This window comes from Numida meleagris, chromosome 1 (assembly GCF_002078875.1).
Source record: "Numida meleagris isolate 19003 breed g44 Domestic line chromosome 1, NumMel1.0, whole genome shotgun sequence".
Lineage (NCBI taxonomy): Eukaryota > Metazoa > Chordata > Aves > Galliformes > Numididae > Numida > Numida meleagris.
In genome coordinates, this window is record NC_034409.1 from 63,840,800 (window position 1) to 63,861,431 (window position 20,632).

General features: G+C 40.6%; 1 protein-coding gene across 6 annotated transcripts in view; it reads right to left on the reverse strand.

The window, feature by feature from the left end:
• EPS8 (epidermal growth factor receptor pathway substrate 8) overlaps positions 1 to 20,632 on the reverse strand; it is a 134,021-nt gene that overhangs the window by 84,387 nt on the left and 29,002 nt on the right. The window contains exons 1-2 of one of the 6 annotated variants that reach the window (XM_021390725.1): positions 16,231 to 16,351; positions 4,089 to 4,491 (exon numbers count right to left, since the gene is read on the reverse strand). The exons of 2 other annotated variants lie outside the window; for them this stretch is intronic. The gene's annotated coding sequence lies outside the window, so the exon portion shown is untranslated. Of the gene's footprint in view, positions 1 to 4,088; positions 4,492 to 16,230; positions 16,368 to 20,632 lie in introns of those variants that run through there. 3 more of the 6 variants (XM_021390694.1, XM_021390735.1, XM_021390720.1) reach the window with 3 other exon arrangements.

The following is a 20,632-nucleotide window of genomic DNA, read 5'->3' on the forward strand; positions in this document are numbered from 1 at the left end:
GGATTTCAGTAGACACTATCAACTCAGGTAGCAAAATAAATAACAGTATTTTTCTAGGCTAACCCTGATGTTTGGACAGGTGTCTGGGATTTATAGGACATGATGGTTACTGAAGTATTCACATCTGGGCATTAGAGCTATCACCAACTTATAATACGTTTCCCTCTCTCCTGATTTGGATAAAAAAAAAAAATCCACTCTCACATATCAAATTTATCTCCTTGACTGAGCACAGAAGTGAATAACCTGGCTGTTTCTTTCCTTCCAACTCAAAACGCTAAGTGATTAACAGCACACTGCACTTTGATACAGTGCTGAAAGGAGTTCTCTCCATGTGAAGAGAAGACAGACCTTCCGTTTCTTTTTATAAGCAGAGAAAAGAAGAAAAAATAAAAAGAGGTGGAAGAAAAAAGGAAGTTCTCTGAGGAGAAAGGGTGCATTTACTTGTGTTTCTCCATGCCCCTTTCATCACAACTTAAATTTGCATACCCTGTTTTTCTTGAGAAAAGATCTGGTGACTGGAAAACCAGTACTGATAAATGAAAAAAAAAAAAAAAAAAGCATTTAAAACAGAAAAACCATTAAGGTTGAAGCCTTATTCATAAGGATCTCTACTCAATCCCACTCCTAGAGAGACTGCTACGAGCCAGACAGTAGCAGTTCCCTTCCTTTTGCCTTTAGCTCCATACTTTCCTCTATATGGTTCCCACTATCCTGGCTCTTAATTGTGAGTAAAACTGGCAGACTGAAAGACAGCAAAGGCGAACTGGAAGAGGGGGAGCACTATGGGTAGGGGAATGCTAGCTCACTGCTGCCTGTGGCAATAATCAAACAGTTATTGGCAGCTAATTACCTATGTTCCTAGGCTTGCCATTCCAGGGGTCAAAAAATGCAATGTTTCTTTTTGTATACACTATTTTACATCCCATATTTTTCCTCCGTTTCAGTATAAATCAGCTCTGCCAAGTGACTGCAGCCCATCACAAAGGATTTGCCTCCAAGCTCAAATAATTGCCCAGTGTAATTGCCAAGCATCTCCCTTACCGCTGGTTTTCTCTTTTTGTATTAAAATGCAGCTTAATTCTCCAGCCAGTTCTATGCATTTTAGGTACTTCATATGTTTCTGGGAGCTACTAACTACATGGACTTAGATGCACTCCAGACACTTAACAAACCTAGGCAGGAATAAGTTGCTGATGGCAGAGGTGAAACTGCTGAGACCTGTGACAGACTTTAAAAACCTAAGCAGGAGCAGATGGATGGCAGCACCAGCTTAAATGCACTATAAACACTCAGTTTTAGGGGGCTGTAAAACCAATGAATCCCTACCACATCCCTGAAGGATTCTGTAAAATAATCTGTTTCTTTATTGTGTATTGTAAAGGTACAATATTACCTTTTTCATTTTAAGTGGGATACTTTGGAATAGAACAAATGCCTAATACAGATCTTTAATAAAACAAGTAGTAACAGAAACCAGGTATAACTACTGAAACATTTGCTCCCGTAAATTCTAGTCCCTCATTGGTCTTTGTTTTAAGAGTGCTTTTGTAATCCTTATAAACAAAACTACTTTGGAACAAAAATGCCTATAATGAAGAAGTAAGCTACGGATTGGCATCCCTATGGCACACTCACTTCAAAGCATCTCCAGAAGCAGACCGTTCTTTTCCAGACTTACAAATACTATCACCCAAAGCCTTTCTAAGTGTTTTGCAACTAAAATAAAACAAATCAATTATTAAATCCAGCTTTTGCTGCTTCATTCTCATTGAAAGTAATTTAAGCTTCCTGAGTTGGAAGCGAAAATCCTTCAACACCGCCAACCAATATAAATCTGAGAACAGACTGTTGTAAAAAGCAGCTTTGTTGTAGTTTAGTCTGAAGAACTCTAAGCAGTATTCCTCCTTTGCGCTAAAGGAAATTATAAAATATTTTAAAAATAGAGAGGATTTGATGTTTCCTTTTTCAGGAAAGGAGAAGGGGAACGCTTTGTGCTGCAAAGAAGGGGACATATAGGAAACTGAGGGACAGAATATTCCAAAGGCAGAACAGCGCACACTGTTGCATCGAAGTAGTCATCACTGCCGTGAGGCTGCTTATTGTCAGCTACGCACAACTATTGCTCAGAATCCATGCTAAAAGGCATGAATCCACTGTCAGAGAGAGAGGAGCTGCAAGTGGGAATCCTTTGCCAGGACTCAGTATGCATAGCACATCGTTCCACTGATTCAGGGCATTTTAAAAAATCCATAGAAAAAAAATAAAAATCCCCTGGGGTTGTTTGCTAATTAATACATTTACTGATATGCTAAAATATGCAGATGTTTATCCTACTTAACACAAATACTGTAACAGAAAATACCAAGGCATCAAAATTAAACACACCGAATTGCATAAAGCAGAATCAGAATTACCAATATCAAGGGAAGGTGACAAAGCACAGTTTTTTCCTCCAAAAATTGAGAGGACGTTCAGGCCAATTGACAAATTTTAAGAAAAAAATAAATTTAGGCTAAACTAACTAAACTTTAATCTGAAGTGAAAAGCCCAGTTTGTACATTTAAAACATTTCCTATTAGTATCAGCCTCTCTTCTTCAATTAAAGCCTCAAATTTAAGAGTTATTGGGTTTTTAATTCAGAATTCAAACTTTTATAATGTCCTTTAAGAGCCTGTATACAATGTCCAGAAGACACATCACTCTGTAGCAATATATTTTTTAATTATCACATGAACTATTGGAAAAAAACACATAGTGAAAAGCTGACCATGAAGCAAATTTTTCAATTTCCTCTTCTGAACCAGTTTTTGAGTAAAAGCAGTTCAAGAACAGAGCCACTTCCACTGTATCACAGTGTTCATTGCTGGGGCTGGCTGAACACCAGAGGGAAAAAAGTTGTAGCAGCTTGTGCAAGCACCAGGACCGCAGACCAAAGGATCTGCAGCTTGCACTATTATTACTCACTAAGTTATTTCTTAGCAATTTTTATAAACATGGAATATGTGGTCAAACCACTCCTTAATTACATGACTAATTCCAAAGGTCGAACATTAATATCCAACAGCACACTGACATCTGAAGACAAAGAACACTGCTTCTCACAAACTGAGAAGTGAAATTGGTCAAAATGTACTTGCAAAAAAGAAAGAAAAAAATAAATCTAAAATAAATGCTTTATACAAGGGCTAACATCATAACACTGGAGAAGTAATGCAGCCCAGCCAGCTCCACTGATTTCTCACAGGCTGATTCCAGATGGTGAAAGGTTTCTACCCAGGTCACCACCTCCGTCTCCCAGGAAAAGGAGAGTGGGTACCTGGAAGCATCCCTCTGCCTGTTTGCCACCCATACAGCCTTGTTAGTCGTGGGACCGGCCTGACACCCAGACCAGGCTGCTGCCGTTTTTACCACCAGTAGGACCAAAGCTGGCGACAGACAGGCGTGGCCCCACGCTCACACTGGTGAGTCACTGCTGGGTGACATCCACCGCTGAGCACGATGGCAGCCTCAAAACCTCAGCTGCTTCCTACAGGTAACGAAAGGGAGCTGCCCCTTCACCAAGTCCAACCTACCACTTCTCCATGGCTGAACACAATTTTCTCTGATCCTTCCAAGGCAACCTTCCTTGCTGTCTTCTTTAGCAATTCAGCTGCATGAGAAGAAAGCTACTGTTGGCAGCTTCATCAGATTCACACCAGTGTTTCTTCTACTATGAGTAGCAAGGGTATAGAATATAGCCCTCAAAGATTAACAGGAGAACTTAAACAAGCAAACACACACCATGACTTTCTTTCAACTTTCTTTCAATGGCATGTTAACAGATAGGTGGATGCAGCCATAATCCTGTCTTTCCAGTGCACAAGATCAAAGTGTTTATAAAATCTGGGGAGAGTTTCTGTTATTGAAATACAGCAAAATAGAGACCGAACAAGGTGTCATAAGTTACCTTGGACTTAGGTCTTTCATATTGCTCAAGAATGTACTGATAAGTACTTCAACCATTTCCAGTTACAGAAAGAAAGGGAAAAAAAAAAAAAGCTTACTGGAAAACAAAAGCAATAAGAGCTAATTAAAAGCAAACATACCTGGATCCACGGCAACTTATTTCCTGCTCCGGGACAAGAAGCCCCTTCCTTGTCACTGTGGGATGGGCTGCTGTCTGCTTCCTACTTTTAAGCCCCTGATCCTCTTCCTAAGTGACGCTGCTGGAGACGACTGGGCGAGCTGCCAGCCTGGAACCAGAAGCTGAGTCCTGACTCACCGTGCCCCTGCCCTGTGCCAGGAGTTGCTGGTCCTCAGCACAACGTTTAGGAAGTCCAGAGAGATGCAAAACCCTCTGCCTTGCAGTCATTACAGGGTTTCAAACGACAGCATGAGAGAAGAAAGTGTTTTGTTTGTTTCTCTCAGCTCAAATTAACAATGCAGATAGCAGGTGACAAAGGGCGTTGGCTGAGTACTGCCAAAGGGATGGGTGAAAGTCAACAGGATCTGTAATTAAACCACAAAGAAATTCTTGGACTCAAAGTCATCTTTCATGGACACAGCAAAACAAAACTAAGCATCTAGAAAGGATGGGAAGAGAGAAAAGCATCTGAGGCCTTGTATCAAGTGACTGAGCCCTTGTAACCAGCACAGCACCTCTGTGTCCCTCACACTTCTCCTGCACCCCTTCTGGGGAGCAGAGGTGCGTCTGGGTTAGTTTCCCCCTTCCTTTCTCTGCAGGAGACACAAAGGTGGCTACAACCTCATGGTGCATCTCCTGGTTCCTCAGGGAGGATTTCTGTGCTGCAGTGAGTGCAGTAACACTCACAGAAATGAATGAGAGAAATCTTGCACAAGGCCACTGCAAGGGCACGGCCCTGACATGATCCCACACCCACTCAAACCCTTCTTCTGTAGTTCCAGGAAGCTCATGGCCTACAGCTACAAAGGCCCTCCTGAAAAGAGCTCCTCTCCCCTCCTCCCAAATTCACATCTATCTTCAATGTCCATTGACAGACCTAATTCCTAAGTTTACAGCTGAAACCAGTGACTTCACTAAGTCAACGGGAAAATATTTGAATGATCAGTTAGGCTCAGTAAGAAGCCCTCAGAGATAAGGCTCTACTCCTTCTTACTTCCCTGTCAGTACCACAGATGCTTAATTTGCTCCCAGGTGAAGAAGTTGCTCCTCCAACAACAGCTAAGTGTCATGTGTGCCACAGACACAGTTGAACAGAAGTGCAGCCATCACTCCAGAACTTCTAGACCAAAGGCAACACCACTCAGTACCACCTTAGAGGTGTCCCAGTCCAACATACACACATACACACCCCTATAAAAAAAATTCCTCACTCCTATTCTAAAAATAAATAAATAAAGTTAACCATATCTCAAGAAAAATGTCTCATTTTTCCCCTCTGTGCTGGATTCACAGTGGACCCTCTCTATTTCATATCTCTGCATCTCATTTTCCCAGCCTGTAAAAGGAGGATTGTTCCTGCTTGTTCTCACCACAGGTTGGCATTTGAGCTCCTCTATCAATGGTTAGGACAACACAAGGTGAAATTCAGTATGGAAACATTTTATTTTAGTGTAGCACTCAAAAAAGGAATTCTTCATTATTCGAAAACAAACTCAGTTTGATTACAAATGATATACCCACCACAAAAAAAAATATACACATATAACTAGGTCAGATTTCAGTCAAGCTCTTCCCTTCGATATGAACAACAAAAAGAGTCATTTACTGTATATATCTGCTTTAAAGTCTATGCATTACCATCAAGCCTCTACTATATGCTGAAAGATGTTAGAAGCAACGTGCTTCATTACTTTGGGGAAAATAATCCAAGCAATTAAAAAGGTAATCCTTAGGATTAAGGCTGTGTACTCACAGCTTCCATTTTCATCATCTGAAAGGTGACATTAATGCTTTAAGTTCTCCCAAAGTCATATTTTACAGGACACTTCACTGCCAATAAGCTATATACGGTCAAAGGGCTAACAGTCTGATATTATCAATAGTGTATGACACGTAGCCATTTTTTGTTACATACTTTGACTAATGATAATAGACTCCAAAATAACAAATAATGAATTCTTTCATAGCTAAAAATAGGTTCTTTCAGAGCTCCACCTCAAATAAAAATACTTTAAACATACAGTCAGGAGTCACTGACACTCGAGATGCTGCTTGACTTCTTCCCTGAATGACAAAGAACTTTGCATATCAGCAAAAAGGTGCCTTCTTCTTATGAGTTAGCTATTGTGTGAAGTGCCTCAGAGTTTTCAGAGGGCGTTAACCAAGAGTTCCTTCACTTAATAAGTAAACATTTACCTTGTTTCTGAGCAACATCTATTCCCTGAGTTATAATCTTACAACGGTGAATACCATAGTAAAAAGGGAGAGGAGAATAAAAGCATGGCTTCTCACAGAGGCAATAACAGTTTATCTGAAGGAATCATGAATTTAGTATTAACAAAACTTTAAATCACTGCATATTTCAAAGCAAATAACTTAGTTTTATGAGGCAAAAATCTAGGCAATTAATGCAATCTTCTCAAAAGCCCGAAGACCAAGGTCAATTTTATTCTGCTGTTGATAATGCAAATAATAAGAACTTTTAAAAGGCACATGTGTGCACTAACCTATCACCTTTTTGTAAGAATGCAACCCTTAAGAATAAAGTCTGTGCCCCCTCAAAAAAAAAAAGTAATGAAAATTTCAAAGCAGGACAGAAAACAGAATCCCTTGTGAAATGAATGAAACATGCAAGATTGCATTTTCTAAACTGCTTTTCCCAATGCACATACACTGGAACACAGCTGACAGCACAAACCATGCCCATGAAGTCAATGCCATGTTGTGCTGGTACCCCATAGCATTTCAGCCACACCCATAAAACCACCACTCAGCTTGTAAAGTGATTTTCTACAGAGGTTTTCTTAAGTATTAGGAGCATAATCCCTGCATCTTCCTGAGTATCACAAAGTTCATCTCACGATTACTGCCCACAGCACAGGGCCATGCTCTGTTATTTCAGCAGCAAACACACCACGTAACACCCATGTATGGAGCCATTCAGAGCACCAAGCACCAGGCTGAGCATTCCTTGGAAGTGAAAGAACCACGAGATGCACATACCCAAAGCTCAGCTTTGCCAGGCAACCTGGGTTCTACGTACAACACCAGGAGACAAAAGGTCTTGTTAAAAAAGCCTGCAAACTACTGAGCTCACCTGAGCAATTTTGAGGAAAAGCCCAGAGCAGACAGCAGCTGTTCAAACCGAAGGTGAAGTGTCAGAACAGCAATAGACTGATTTCAAGGACTCCTCCCACTTAACATAATCTTCAAAACAAGCTATAAGCAGCGCCTGGAAGGTTTGGCTGAATTTGCTGATTCAATAATGAGTTTCTTTGCCAGCAAAGAACGGAAATGAGCCCAGGGAAGAGATAGTAGAGAGAGTGATCCCACACATGCACACAGATGGAGCATGCAGAAGTGCAGAAAGAAGGAACTAAGCAGGGGGAGGGAACAGGGGAAGGGGACTGTGGCTTACAGCTGCTTGAGTAACTGTATTTGCTATACCAATAACAAATTAAGGATTTTCTATTAAACATGCTTTTTGAAGTACTGGGAAAAAATATATCTCAGTGAGCGAAGATGAGAGTGTCACTCCAAACACCTTCAATGATAGAACTGAGGAATTTTTTTATATATTTTTTCAAATAATACAAACATTAAACAATGAACTTGTATAAAATTGGACAACACTTTTCTAAATGTATACGCAGTAGAGAAGTGTTTTGTTTTGTATTTAGGACAATGTGAGTAACAATAACAACTAAGTAGAAAGAGTTCTAGTCTGAATTTCTTTGGGTCTCCTCCAAACAAGAATACATTGAAACAATTTAACACCTCTAGGAGATTTTTTTATATGCATACAAAAAATGCTAGAAACAACTACACGAGAAATTCGTCCACACAAGGAGAAGTCAACAGCTTTATTTAAATGAGAAAAACTACAGCATAAGAAATAAAAGAATGAGATCACCTTTGCAACACACAACCACAACAACTCAAGGGTTGGATCAATCTGCTTTAATGTTTTCTATCCGCTAGCAGCCAATAGTTGATAACTGACCACATCATAAAGCACGCGATCCCTGTGACATTTATTAAAAAGGTCAGGCAGAGAATATACCTTCTGAAATCAGTGAGGGATCAACATGAAAACTGAAGAATGTTTCTCTGACTGTTTAAAAAGTGAAATCTTCAACTGGGGCTTACAGATGAGTGCTATAAAACTGTGCAGGTGTATGAGTGCCTTGCCAGTACTCTGAACTTTACTCTTGCTTTTCTTGGAAGGAATTTGTTTTTCCTTATTTGCTCTACAGACCATATTTTTCTGCATTTCACCTCTATTATATTAATCATCAGTGTAACCAGCTGCACATAGAATCATAGGGATTGGACGGGACCTCAGGAGATCATAGAGTCTAACCCCCTGCTAAAGCAAGTTCCCTACAGCAGGTTACACAGTAAAGCATCCAGAGGAGACACCCCAACCTCTCTAGGAGCCTGTTCCAGTGCTCTGTCACCCTCAAAGTAAAGAATTTATTTTGCATGTTTGGAACTTCCTGTGTGCCCCTTGTCCTGTCACTGCACACCACTGAAAAGAGCCTGGTCTCATCCATTTGACTTTCTCACTTTAGATAGTCCTCTCCAGGCTGAAGAGTCCCAGGTCTCTCAGCCTTTCCTTATAAAGAGACATTCCAGGCCCCTGATCATCTCTGTGGCCCTCCACTGGACTCTCTCTAGAAGATCTCTATCTTTTCTGAACTGAGGAGCCCAGAACTGGACACAGCACTGCAGATGTGGACTCACCAGGGCAGAGTAGAGGGGGAGGATCACCTCTCTCTGAGTAGATAGGAGCTGAAGTTCACATGTTCCTGAGGATCTCAGGAACACGTAATTCTACTCAGTGCAATTTGATAGTATCTTATGACTAAGATGTCATCTGAATCAGACCTCTACTTATCAGGGATTTAGTCCACAAAAATAACAGCTTTCTCTTGCATTAAATGCTTTTCAGTTCCAAAAGACAAAACACACACACAGCACCATGTTATGCACCATGCACTGTATGTCTGGTGTTAAGACTTATGGTATGGTGGCAAAGGTTCTTGGTTGAACCACAGAAAGGACGCTGAAAGGGACAAAATCAGATGATATTAGGAGACTGGTAATAAGCATGGTGCCTTGCCACAAACCCAGCTTCAAACTGAGCAGCCACAGAAGCCAGAACCGCAGGCTTACTTTGATGTAACCACAGTGCAACAGAGAAGTGAAATTTAAATTATGCCAGCAGGAAAACAGCTATTCTGCGAAATCACAAAGTATGATTCACCCACCCGTGCCCTGTCTTCCTGACTAGCTTATATCTCTGGATGAGCAACTGGAAGGAGAGGAGCATCACAAGCACATACGGCTACGGCTCAATACTTAGCTGATTCAGGCTGCCCTGCAAACCCTGCGCAGTCATCCCAGCAAAAAATCACCCTAAAAGGCGCTGTTCTTATTTCATACTGCCCAGTGACATCTCACATTGTGCAACTTTGTAACACCAGTGTTTAACTGCAGTGAAGATGAATATAAATCCTCTTAATGTATATTTAGTATTTAACTTTGGATATTTACAAATGTATCCTTTAGCTCACTGCTCCTTGTAATCCTGTTTTTAACGGTAGAACACAGACCTCTATTCAGTTACACAGGACACTATGGGGTGCTTTCAGGGAAAACTGTACGTGAATATGTAACAAAGCCAGGTTTTAAGATTTTTTTCCCTCCAAACGCATCTTCCCAGATTCAGTAGAAAACACTAAGAAACTCTTCTTACCAAAGGATTGCCAAAAAAAAAAAAAAAAAGTAAATGGTAAATTCTCCTAGGAAACCAAGTTATAGGCTGCATTAAGAAGAAATCCTATCGGTAAAGATATTGGCAACAGTAGATTATATAAACACATTGAGTTTTACATGTTCTACATGCTGACAGTTCTTTCACCTAGCGTTTAGAAACACATAAATAAAATGGAAGACATTTCTACTTCTTTCTATTGTAGCTGTAATAGCTGCAGTATAAATTGAAGCACCATGATAAAGCCTCAATCAGATTATCTACTAAGATTGTACTACACGTCAGTTGGGTTGCTAGCATTTTCAACATTTGGCTCTCATATCTCTATCAGATCAACCATTACTGTTTCAAACCTTCACCAAGTACTGCAGCAATTAACAGAGATTACAAAACTCTTCAGATCGCACTGCCTGCACTTTACTTTCCAGGAACAAAATAGCTCTGCACAACTGACAAAAATTAAACCAGGTGCCGCAATTTTATTTGCAACTATTCAAGGACAATATAATGCAGAAGAAAATTAAAGTTCTATGATTCTATGTTGCTCTTGTTACTAATTCACCTCAGAGATGTAAAAATTACACATTCAGTCAGTCGCAGGTATTGACAATAATCCATTATTCATCACATGCGTGAGAAACTAATGATACAGAAGACATAAACACCAATCAGCATTTCTGCTTAAGGCATACCATGGTGCTGAAATATTGTTTTTTTAAGTTTTATTTTCTTTTTAGAAACAGTTGTAAAAGCCTAAGGAACAGAAGCAACATAAACAAAAACCAACACTTCATCCTATTTATCAGTACAGTCTAGACAAGATATCTAGGCATTTCATTCCTAATCCTCTTAGACAGCTCTGCTGCCCCTCCAAAGCACCACCCAGCAGGCTCAGCATACCTTGCCTATGCCTTTCCATATTGCAGAAAAATGCTGCATTTGACCCCACACTTTTAAGCAGGAAGAGAAAGGGTTTTCCTCCCTCCTGTCCTGCCAAATCCCTCCATTCAGGCCCAGATTGTGAAGTCTGAAAAGCCTAAGTCAGAAGGCAGTAGGTTTAACAGAACTGCCAGCAGCTCTCTACGAGCAGTGCTGCACTGAGCCAGCCCCAGCAGTCTGCTCAGGAAGGTTTTTCTGAGCTGCTCCCGCTCAGTGGCTACATGGAAGGACACCTATTTGTCCATGGGCTTGCAAAATCAGGTCTTTCACTTGCTGACTGGTGCACAGCTTTGTACTCCTTGCTAGGTTGAAGGACTGAATGCTTGCTCTTTGCTTGCAGCTAATTTAAAGATACTTAATGTTTATAATCCAAAGTGGGCGTTCAAATGAGTGCCAGATCTTAATGACTGTATTTTTACACTACTAAGTATTTTAAAGGAAGATAACAAGATATTGTCAGCTCTAAAGCAATTGCATTCCCCTACTAAGTTCCCTGATTAAACACAGGCAGGAAAAACAATGTACTTCAAGGAAAAATAAAAGAGCATGTATTGACTCCTTCTGCCAGCCATATTTTCTTAACATAAGCCAACATCAATCAATCTCTTTGCTCAATGTGCAATTCGCACCATCTCCATGTGGAACACGTTAATGAGTCTTCATTTAGAAAAAAGAAAATCATCCGAGTTTATCAGGTGTTCGCCAGTAAGAAGCTCTGGCATACACAGTGCCCTTTTCTCTGTATTGAAAAAAAAGCTGCAAGATTCTTCTTGCAACATATGACAAGGGACGCTTCATTTCAAAAATACTGCTCTAACATCAACTGACATGAAATACACGCTCACAAACCACTTTGAGTGTTGTGTTGTATTGCTGTTCTTTTGGTTTTTTGTCCCTTCTCTATATTTCTGCCAGTGCTGAATTTAGCATTAATTAAAGCGCTGATTTGGCACTTACCCTAAGGTTGCAGCAGTGAGGCAGCTGCGTCATTGTCCAGTGAAGCTCAGAGACCGCAACGGTGAAACAGAACAAGGAGCTTGTACCAGAATCTCCAGACTTAACCCACGGCATGAGGCCTCCTGCGAGTGTGAGTCTGCCACTGGACAACATTTACCCGACTCTGATAGAAGTGATAGGAGGTACACCCTGCAGCTGGAGACCATACCAGAGCCCTGAGCCTAGGAATATCGTAGGGCCTTCCTGTTACAAAACAGGAGTTTTTTCAGTAAGAAAAGAGGTTGTCGCTCCTAAAGTGAAATGATACAATGAAAATTATATACTTTGCTAAACATGTGGCATTTTCTGGTGAATAAGCTTCTGTTGGCAACAAATGCTTTTCCAAAGAACTATGCACATACCACAGCACAAGCTCAGTCCTCCCATTATAACCTGAGAGAGGAAAAAACAGCGCAGAAGGAAGACATCTGAAGTTATCTGTAGATAAGTTCAGTGGGCTGCAGTCCAAGAATGAGCTGGGTTTCATACACACTATGCAATTTACTAATACCATTATTAAGGACTGAAGCTTTTACACACAGTTACAAGACCAGTGGATGACCATTATGAGTCAGTGAATGACCATTTATTGCTCTCAAATCTTGCAGCAAATGCATTCCACACAGCAGCCTCAGCTGACACACTTACACTCCTCTAGCTTCAAACAAAAATAAGAAATGGTGCATGCATGCTGGGGCAAAGAAGCAGCATTGTCTCCCTTTTGCTGATTTGCATAAGCCTCTTCTCTCCCTCTTAAATTCATCTTCTGGAAGAACACTCATCTGCCCCAAAAGAGCACGTGATAGACATTCATAAAAGGGTCAGTAGTGAACAACAGGCACTGCATACAGCCTCTGGAAAGCTAATTGCGGTACATCTGCGTATTAGTTTATACAACCTACAACTAAACACTTATCAGTATATCAGTGCGAAAGTACTGCTTTGCAGCCACTTAGCTCTTTTTTCCACAGGCCGCAGCAAGGCATAACAGAGAAAACTGCAAGGGTATCCCAGAGCCCACCTCAGTGCATTGTTGGGTTTCCCCTCCCCTTTCTGGCAAACAGCATCCAGATACTGGCGTTACCAAGTCTCCTGACAATCTGAAATTCGCACTTTAAAGAACCCACTGGCAGATGGATTCGATTTAAAGCATGACAATGAACAGCTGCTGCTGATCACAGGCTTGTGAAGTGAACCCATTCATCACAAAATAGTTCAAAAGAACAAACCAAAACGGAACAAATGAATTTGAAGAAGTATGGGAGGTGCAGTATTCGCCTTCGATAATGTATCAGTTGGTAAAAGACACAAATATGGTGCTGCTATTAATTTATTCCTGTGAATGCTGGTTCCACTCTATTAGTGGCATTCTCCAGATTCTCAAAAGCCAGAGTGGAGCTTGAATAGGGTATTAGAAGACACAATTAAACATCTCCTCAGTGAAGGTGGTTTTTAACTAAGTGAGCTAATAAAAGGAGCTGACTGTGTTTAAATCATGCTGATGAAAGACACAACATGACAAGATTCAAAATACCGCTGGAGAGAGAGGTTACCCGGTGCTCTCATCCAGCATGAAGTTCTGTTGAGTCTGCATGGGGCCTTGTGCTCTGCCTTCCCCAGCTTCACTTTTAGAACTGCAAGAGGTCACTCTGCTTCAGAGAATCCTTCCTCTTCCTCTGTGATCCTTTGCTATTGCTTCAGTTAGGAACAAGCCAGCCTTCAAAGTAGCTGGACTCAACGATCCTTGTGGGATCCTTCCAACTCAGGATATTCTATGATTCTAGTTAGCTGTGCAAACAGAATCACCAAGCATGATTGTTCCTATTTAAGAGACAGGGAGCTGACACAAAACTGAGTAATTCATACTTCATTTCTTTTTAATTCAGAGATTATGCAGCAAAACTAGACATTTTAACTTCACTGTGTTTGTTACAGCCCCTGGATCATTCCTGAGTGACACACTTTTTCCCAGTCATTTCCTGAAAGCTATTCAGAGCTGTTCAGAGCAGCTTCACCAACACTGGGAACGGGGGCAATACACAGGGAAGGAAATTCTCCAAGAGCCGCCACAGGTGGGAACTAATTCCTCCCAGCTCCAGCTGGGTTTTCTTGTGGGTGGCAATGCACGGGTCTGAGAACGGGGATTACATTTTACTGAAAAACATATTTGACTGGTATCATGCTCGTTATTTTTAGCTTAGGAACAACGCTATAGAATTTGGAAAAAAGAATTTCCAAGACCTTCTCTAAAGCATTTTTTTTTTTACCTAAAAGTGATATTTATAACATCTTCAAGCAACTCAAACTATACTTGTAACAGTGTGACATCATTAAAACTTTAAAGCACATTTCTTGTGTAAAATACTTGTACATATCTTACAATTCTCAGTCATTTTTGTATCAGTACGCAGTTGTTACAACAGATTTTTATATTGTCTATTGTGAACAGATGAAAATTTAATACTCTGCAGTATTCTGTGTATTTCCTTCCCTGCTATCCTTCCTCATGCCCAAGTATAAAGGTAACACATCTCGGTGTCACCAGCTCGCGCAAATGAGGCATACTTGGCTGGCCCACAAATCTCCTTCCATGCGTGCACCACCCCACCTATGTGAGCTGGGATGGAAGTAATGTGAGGCACTGGTCACTAGGTTAAGGTTCCAATGATAGCAATAAGACAACAGCTTGGTTATTTAACTCATCCTGGGGAGCAGATGGCTGCTGCCTGAATGCACACCTCGTCTGCCACATCGAGAGGAGGCCTGGTTTTATACACACACAGTAAGGCCTGTCTGCTCCCTTGCCCACACACCCTCTGCAAAGGCCGCACATGGCCACCTCTGAGGGCCTCAGGGCAGGGAGGAGGAAAGGTGCTCTCCACCTGCACCCCACTGGGGGGTTGGCTTCCTTTTGTTTGGATAGAATCGGATTTCATTTGCTAATTTAATTTCCAGCCACATGGTATGCACGCCCAGAGCAGAAAATGGAAATAACTACGCATTATGCGAAGACATCTTTTACGGATCCAGTTACAAGAACCAGGAAAGAACCGGCTCATGCTCAACCCCTCCTTGCTACATAGCTGTGCAAATGTCACTTACACATACCCACCAACACCTCACCTTCACTGTCTACTACAAATAGCTGCTGTAAAATAAACACTCCACCTGTAAGCAAAACCCAAGCCTGTTTAACTACCACTTCTCCCTTCTGCCTCTTTCCCACCACTCCTTTTCTTCACATCCATTTTTCCTCCACAGGGACTTAATGGCTCTGGGTAAGGTTAGGAAAATCTGACCTAGGCAGTAAAAATAATCGTACATAAACTCAGCACAAACAAAAAGTGGAGCATCTCCTCTCTCACCAAGCCTGAAAAACACACACTAAAACCATTCCCTATGTCACTGGAGGAAGGAGATGAAGATCATTTCTGAACCTTTTCAGAGGTAAACCAGAAGGAAAAACACTGTCTGCAATGACAAGCTGCTGGTATCCAGGGAGCAGCATGGCTCTCACCTATGACACCAATCCTCCGCCTGCAGCACAGGACATGTGAGCAGCAGCAACCTCACCACTTGCAAGGATGGCACTCATAATGCTCACATTTATCTATTTCTCAAGGCAAATCCCTCATGTGAGCAGCCAGGCCTTGAATATATTGATGGGAGAGTGCCCTCCTTATCATTAGGATTTAAAAGATTGGGTAGCCACGTGTTTTGAAATACAGGATCAAAGGGAAAAAAAAACCAGCCACACCCACAATAGTTCTTAGGAATTTTATTTTGAAAATAAAAAATAAAGGTGATTGGCAGTTAACAGGAGGGTAAATCTCATTTACTCCCATCAAGAATTAAGTTATATTTTGCTATGCTGAAGCAATCAGAAATACTCATCTAGCTTCACAGATTCCATGGAGCTAAGCAAAACGCATACTAACAAAAGAGCATTTTGCTTTGTTCAAATGAACTGCTTAAGCTAATATTTTCTTAGGTTTCAAAACATTCATTGATAGCTGACCATTAGTGATTTGCAGGCTGATGGGGATATGCAGTTTCTGCTTCAATGTTTCAGCACCCCAGACATACAATAATCAGCATCTATGGCTAAATGGGGCAGGAGATTTGTTTACCTGATTCTGCAATTTGTTTTGGCCAATCACCTGCAAATAACACTGCTCTGACACCAAAGGATGCATGTCATTAAGAAAAAGCACTATCAATACAAAAACATCAACAATAAAAAAAAATTGTATGAGAGAACTCAGGTTACAGGCAAAGATTAAAATCGCAATTTCAGAAGAGCACACTGTGTTTTCAGGTAGCAGAACAGAACTGAGAGGGAATTAAAGCAGAATGCAAAACAGTCTAACCCCAAGTGCAGGACACTCACCACATACGCTGCAATTCAAGCTCTACACCCACGGTATTACTACAGCGCTCAGGAAAGGAAAAAACTGCATTTGAACTCGGACACATTCTTATGTGCAGCCCCAGGCAAACCTATCCAATTGGATGTATTCATAGCACAAGGTGATTTACGTCACGGTGTAATCACCACTTGACGTGATAAGCAGGCGTTGGCTGACACGATCTTTATTTGTGCAGTGAGTTTTCATTGTACCTTCCTGATGTTGATTTTCTAGAGAGGTCGCTCCACACTGAGATGCTTTCCCAACTCTGTCATAGGGGAGCAAAGGTTTTTGCCTTCTGCCCCATGCTGGTATTCAAGCTTGGGAAACAGGCTGAGAACCATGATAGCCAGCAGCCATACTCAAATGAGGGACCTTCCCTACCAAGACACAGACATGCTTCCACTGAGCTGTGGGAGAATAATTTTTCCTCTCTCAAGTAATTACACTTCTATAAAATTTGTGGTCTCTAACTTCTAATAATTGAAAATATTTACTGGTTAAAAAATTCAATGACTACTCTGCTTTCTTGACTTCTAGACACCCAGAAAATCAATTGCAATAATTTCAAAAACTTTTCTCTTAAAGATTGCCAGAGTTAGTGCTGAAGTTGTTCTATTATTTAAGCCCTGCGGTTCAGAGTTCTGCAGCAGTATCAGGCAATTGTGTACACCTTCAGTGGTTCCCAAAACAGCAGCTGCTACGCTTGCACTGAAGCAGGAGGAAAAGCAGTAATGAGCGAGGGGAACCTGAGGACACATACTCTGCAACTTGCAAAAATACACTGGATATTTTACAATAGCACAAAATCTGTTTTTTCAAACTTTCCATTAATTAAAACCTACTGGCTTTAGCCTGGTTTAATAAACCAGTGGACCTTGAAATAACATAATTGAGTTCCTTGTTCTGTCTTTGTCTCCTCCAGCATAACGTCAGATCATGTGTTGACCATTTATCAGGCCAGATTCATTTTCAAACTCTGTCACTTACTAAACTAGTATGCACAGATCAATCCTGCACCAACCTCCAGGTTTTTGTCCAAATGTTCCAAAGAGCACTCTTAACAACACGGCAAAAATCTGAAGGTCTTGGGCAAGAGTCCATGGTATATTTCCCTTCCTGTCTTCAGTGCTACAAGTGGCTCCTTCTGTCTCAAGAAGATGACTCCAGGCAATTCTGCCTAAAGCACCAATCTTCAAATCTGATAGTCACAGAAAGATTCAGTATCTGATGCTGAGCTACATCATACTGATGCTTTAATGGGACTATATCCACATACACAGTGCCTGCTTTATCTCAGAATTGTCTGAGATGTTTAAATGGTTAGCCATAACTGAGGGCACGCATGTTTTAATAGTCAGTGTGTATTCTGCAGACCAGGCTGCATCTCATCAATAATTCTTTGGTGCAACACTCCTGGGAAGACAGCAGTCAGCCCAGCATGACAGTGTCTTAAATAAAGAAGACTGTTACAAGGTGCAAGGCAGCACTCCACACATTTGCTGTCAAAGAATCACAGTGCTTCAGCTGCTGAAAGAAGCAGATTGCCATTGTTTTATCAAAAAAAAAAAAAGAAAAAAAATCACAGATGGGAGAAACCGACTGGAAACCACCTTCCCCTCAAAAAGAAATTGCTAGCTATTATCTTTCACAGAGAGGGTACATCTAGTATTGAACTGCAGACAGGATCGTGCTTCAAAGGTCAAAACAAGTATAGTCTTTTCTTTACAAAGCATCTTCAAAAGGAAGCTGGGGATGAAGTTTGTCTGTGTGCAGCCATACAGATTTAAACAGGAAAAAAATCCCTGAAAAAAAAAAAAACAACCAACCCACACACTTAAATAAAAGGCTTTGGAGAATTTCATTTTCTATTCAGCTGGAAGGGGAGTGAACAAGCTCACACACACACACACACACACACACACACTCTCATTTTTAATCATCTTCATGCTGACAGCAGCCAGTCACTATGTCTGTTATCAGAGCCCCACAGCTTGTATTCTCAGGCTGTAAAGCACTAAGGCACAAGGTATAAAATCTCCTCTGATTAAAAAGGTGTGGTGATAGTGCCTGGTATGTCACACCAGCTGCTACAGATTTGAAGGTTGGCCTCATCAGGATGACACTCATTTGGTGGAGGGAGGGGAAAAACAAATCCATAAAAATACAAATAGTAAGGATTTCCTATGATTAGCTGGCAGTCTGGCTCAGGCTCATTTTCTCTCAGCTCATTAGCCCACTCCTGGGGAAAAAAACAAGCAAAAAAGACAAGTTTTTGCATCCAGAAATTTAGAGTTAATAAAAGGTGCCAGTAAAGAGACAGAGGGAGAAAAGCTGCTTAAGGTGCAACTGCTCAGTGGGCACTTCTGGGGCACCTGAGGAAGGAGGATGTGGGAAAGGAAGAATACTGCAAAAGCCAAGGTGAAAGGTAGAGGAAAGAGAGAACAAATTTCAGTTTTTATTTATTCATTTTTTTATGGAGCTGATAGTTGTGGTACTCTCCCATTTTCTCCATGAATTTATGCCACCTCCAACACTTTCTTCCAGACTGGTTGCATGTACAAGTCACTCCTTGCTTTGTAGTTGCTCCATCCCAATGTGCTGAACAGTCTTTCAAATTTTAACAAACTTGCCCTGCTGACAGTTGTATTTTCTTACGTGTTATTCTCTCTGGGACATCATTTGGTATTATCTCAATTCTATGAGAGTTTCCATCTCCCCTCCCTTACAGTGTCAACTCTGTAGTGATGTTTTCCATTTTAAGATAAAGTCAATTATGAATAATTGAAATGTACAGATCAATTTGATATAGCAGCAGAGAGCACAGAATTAGAAAGAAGCAGCAGCAAGTCAATCCAGTAACAGGGCAGGCAGCAACAGGTCAATTCAGTCAATCTGAATTGATCCAACAGTTGCACATTAACACATAAAGTCATATATTTAGCTAGTTTAGGTACTGACCCTTATGAAGCTGCTTACTAACATGTAGTGAGGGTTTATCTGGTAATCACCTAATTCTGTCAAAAACTTAAAATTCAAAAATTTTAAAGAAAGCTAGGCAATTCATGCCTTGCTGAATCTATTCAATACACTACCAAGAGGAAAAAGGGACATGATCAAAAGTTATCTCTAAACCAAACAGGTTCATCTACAAAGCTCTGAGACTTAGAGAATAGAATTCTATTCCCTTTCAAGAGGATATTGTCTGTGTATGTATTTAAATATAGATAGATGCATACATATGTATATATGTATGCATATATATATACCTACATGAGTATGTATGTAAGAAAGAGGGCAGATCATACCTCTTCTTAAACAGATATATGCAGCGTCCATTCTACTCCTCTGTCTCAGGAGAATCTATCTATATATATACATACAGAAGTATGTATATAAGAAATAAAAATGGCAGTCTATACCTCTTATTAAGTGATAATTTATCATCTCAGCAGCATCTTACTCAGAATTTAATTCTTCTGAATAGTTTAGAAGAAATAAAGAATTCTGCTAAGAAACAAAGTACCAAAAAAAGGAAAAACAAACCAACCAACCTAAGTTCATTGTTTCAAAGCTCTTTATCTTGAAAACTTGTGATTGGTTTTGAAATTTCCATTTGAAAGTCAAAAAAAAAAAAAAAAAGAAAGAAATGGATTTCAACGGGGAGTCAGAGGTCCGCCTTTGCTAATGTGATTTTAGTCTTTGCAGTCCTGGACATCAACACAGTTAATGAATAATGACGGTGCAAACAAAATATCAGATAATGATGAGGGAGAGGGAAGAGTGAAATAATTGCATGGGTAGCTCTGACTGAACTTGCCTTCAATTGGAAAAATTGATGCCCCCTTAATTATAGGAAAAAGGCTTTACGAAAAAGACAAGACTGACATGAAAATCGAAAAGCTTTACTCTTTGGATTCAAATGTATGGAAATGCAAAGATTGTGAGGTTTGTTAGGTTGGGTTTTATTTTTGTTTCAAATATAGTTCTTTCTCAAAAATTACAGCCAAACATGTGTGTAAAACTTCACCTCACTTCAAAGCTGTTACAGCAAGAGATTTGTTCAGACAGTGTATTTGTTTGTTTTTATCACTCTCGGGGAATATTGCTTACTACAAGTCAGACTGCTTCCTACAAGGTACACAGCATTTCCCTTCCAGTAAGAGCTCAAGTCAGTAGGAGTTACAGCCATTTGAAGGATCAGTCTGATAACCTATCAACATCACTCAAGATCTCCACTAATTGGCTCCATTGAATATATTATCAAAAGAGGGCACCAGAGATTTCTCGCTGTTTCATTAGGTCTGCATTGCACACTTTTCTTTCCCTGCTCTCACTCCATTCCTGCAGCACATGCCAAATTCTCAAGTGTGAGAAATGGCT